Source organism: Elephantulus edwardii, unplaced genomic scaffold, assembly GCF_000299155.1.
Source record: "Elephantulus edwardii isolate Elephantulus edwardi_28Jun2011 unplaced genomic scaffold, EleEdw1.0 scaffold00080, whole genome shotgun sequence".
Lineage (NCBI taxonomy): Eukaryota > Metazoa > Chordata > Mammalia > Macroscelidea > Macroscelididae > Elephantulus > Elephantulus edwardii.
The window spans coordinates 3,605,833-3,609,519 of NW_006399830.1; positions in this window are offsets into that span (position 1 = coordinate 3,605,833).

Below are 3,687 nucleotides of genomic sequence, written 5' to 3' on the forward strand. Positions count from 1 at the left end.
AAAAAAAAAATTCTTACCTCCAGGGAACAAACAGGTTCCACATTCTCCAGGACATACCTGTTTGTTTTCCTGACCTCTCCAGCACCACAACTCACAGACATCGACACTTCTTCTATCATCCTTAGTTATTGTCCAGCTTCCTAATGCACAGCAAGTAATTGAGAAGCCAGGGCCTGAATCAGACGCAGCTTAGTCCCAGACTGACATCGCTGCTTTTCAGTACTCTTGAGAGGTACCTGACATCACACTTCCCCAATGCAATTCACCTTTTGATTTCTCTTTTTTCTTTCTTTTTCGTCCCCTTGTTGTATACCTTCGAGTCAGACAAACACACAGGGAAGCCAGGTCGTGGGTCAACTCGAAGTCTGGAAAAAGACAGAAGAGCCTCCTTTAACACATCAGCCCAGTTCTCCCTGCCCAACATCTGGCTGCATCTCGGTGACTCCATCGAGTCCTGGCTTCTCCACTGTTCCATCTGTCTCCACCCACCACTTCGCCATCTGAAAAAAATTCTACTGAGTCTTAAGGCTAAGATAAAGATTTTCATGGGATCACAGGAACAGATAGGAGGTTACTCACGGGCTCTGCCCTTGAATATGGAGAAGAGACATCTGAATTTCATTTTTATAAAGAATTTGGAGAATTTTAATGCACATACCTGGGGGCAGAAAGCAGGGATTTACAGGCTACATGCTCTGCACTGCATCAGACAGTATTCAAGCTAAAAGTAGAAGAACTGGGTGACTTACAACCTATGCAATCTTCCAACCAAAGACAGGGATACGTTTCCATAGCAGGATAATGGCCATCCCTAGACAACCAGGCCCGGATGACTGACACATCGTAAAGACGTTCACTTGAGGCTGGGGCATCAGATCACCGTTACCTAGGGAGAGGTGAGGACTTGAACTTTCCTACTTTCTAACCACTTTCATTTTAGCCCAAGGAAAGAATTCATAAATACATTTTCTTTCCACCATCTGTCCCTAGGCTTTCTCTCATTCCTAAAGGTCCCCCAACTACCTCTCCTCTTTTACTGGCCATGCTGTTTGCAGTGGGTGGTAGAATTTGTGCTTGTCCTGGTGAAATAATATCTTTAAGAGCACTGTCAAAGCCATCTGGGAAGTGTAGTGTACACAGACGGAGGGTGGAATGGGTGGAACAAACCATTAACCCTCTCACTGCTGAGAGCAAGGTTGGAAGGCCAAGTCCAGTCCAAAGCATCTGTAAAGGCCTGCAGTTGTCGTCACCAGAAGCCCTGGAGCGCAGCTCTCCTCTGTCACACGTGGGATGACCATGCATGACAGTCAACTTGATGGTATCTGTCCTCTGTTTTGCATTGGTGTTTACTGCCCAGAGAGGACCTGGAGGGTCCACTGGCAGGCACCGGACACAGAGCCCCTTCCCTCACCGACATCATTGATCTCTTGGTGGGATTTCCAGCTTGGAGCCTGGAACTAGAGCGACAATTTCTCTGAAGAGATGTGTGTAGGTCTGTAAACAAGACAATGAGATTGGAACAAAGACCACATTAGCCACAAAAGCCATTTTCACAAATCCCAAGTGCATGTTTGTATTTCTTTTAGCCCACGTTCCCACCGACATGATCCCACTGCCTGTCAGACTTTACAACCATTTGTTGACTTTTTTGTCCTAGCTATGTACATGCTATAGGGGAGTTGAAATGTCACTGTTGTTGTTGCTGGGTGCCTCGAGTCCGTTCTGACTCCTCGTGACCCCCTGGGTAACGGCAAACCACGCCAGGTCCAGCGGCGTCCTCCCAACACCGGCTGTGCTGAGCCATCTGCAGTGGCCGCGCTGTTGACACATCTTGGTGTTACGCGTCTCGGTGACAGTGCCCTTTGTTACTGGCCCTCTCCTTCACCCAGCATGCTGTCTCAGGGACTGGCCCGTCCTGATAAAAAGCCCCAAGTTTGAGAGACCAAGTCCCGCCATCCTTCTTCAAAGGAGCTTTCTGGCTGCCCTTCTCCCGAGACTGATTGGTGTGTCTGTGGTAGAGCCAATATTCTTGGCCAACAACAGAACTCAAAGGCAGCGTTTCTCCTCTGGTCTTCGTCACGCCTTGCCCGATGTTCACATACACGTTGTCGTTGTTGTTTGCCGTTGGGTCATGGCTGACCCTCCACGGGGTTTTCAGACACTGGAACTTCCCGGGAGACCGTCCGTCTTCCTCCTGCTGAACAGTTGGGGGGTTCAAACTGCCTTCACTTAAATTGCAGGCAGTATTGCAACTGCTTGTCGGTCGCCGTTGTTGCTGGGCACCGTCGAGTCGGTGTGACTCACAGTGACTCGGTGAGCGACCGCGCTGACCCCTTCCCTGTCTTGCACCTCCTGTGACCTCTGTAACACTCAAGCCCGCCGGGGCTGTCACGGCGTAGACCCGTTCCTTCGAGCATCTTCCTCTCTCTCTCTGACCTTTCACAGCATGTCTCCCTCCCAGGACTGATTCCTCCCCAAAACGACGTCCAATGTGTATGAGGTGAAATGTCACTGTCCTTGCTTCTTATGTGGTTGTTGCTGTTGGGTGCTATCAAGTCAAGGACGACTCATAGTGGCCCTCTGGACAACAGACCTTAATCCCGTGCTGCCCCGTGCCGTCCTGAGCGTGGCTGACACATTGAGCCTTTGCTGTTTGAGCCCACCTCGTCGAGGGTCTTCCTTCCGTTCAATGAACCTCCACCTTTCCAAGGAAGAGTGTCTCCTAAGAATATTCCCCTGTATGAGGTGAAGCTTGGCCATTCTTGCCTCCACGGAGCGCTCAGGTTGTATTTCCTCCAAGACGTACCTGTTTGTTCTTTTGACAGTCTATGGGGTGTCCAGTCCTCTTCCCCAATACCACAGCTCAAAAGCACTGACCCTTCCTCCTTACATAACCCCCAGCTCTCAAGTGCATAGCATAGATTCAAAAAGCCCTGGCTTGGCTCAGGTGCACCTTAGTCTTTAAACTGACATCATTGCTCTTTAGGACTTTGAAATTTCCCTTAAAGCACATTTTCCCGAGACTATCCGTCTCCTCGTTTCCTGGTCTGACTGCTGGTACCAAGGGCAGTGGCTACAGAGCCCACCATGAGGAATTCATTGACGAGTCCAGTCTTATCTCCAACTATCATGATAGTGCCTATCGATTGGTGCAGTGGTGAGCATTTTTGTTTTCTTGATGTTGAGATGTAATCTGTATTAAAGGCTGTAGTCTCAAAAGAGAAGAATATCCTCAACAAGGTGGACTGACCCAGTGACAATAACAATGACCTTGAGTATATCAGAGATAAAGAGGACAGTGGAGAATGAAGAAGAACAATATGCGATATTATGGGAATTTGCATTCGGAATGAGACAAGCAGCTCTTAGGATTAAAATGTTGTTATCAGAAAAAAAGAAAACAAAGTCTGCAGTCCTTGATCCTCTGTAGCATGCACCTGAAGTCCCCCTCACTTTCAGCAAGCAAAGTTGTGCCATCTGCGTGACGTAAGTTGTTGATGAAACTTCCTCCAAATTTGCCTTTGACAGGATCCCACAAAATATGTGTCCAAATATGAAACCCTACTTTCTGTGAATGTGACCTTATTTGGAAATAGGGTTTTTTTAAATTCAGAACCTTTTTATTTCTTTTTTTTAATTCAGAATCTTGACATTAAGGTAAACCAGATGGATTCTAAGTCCAATATT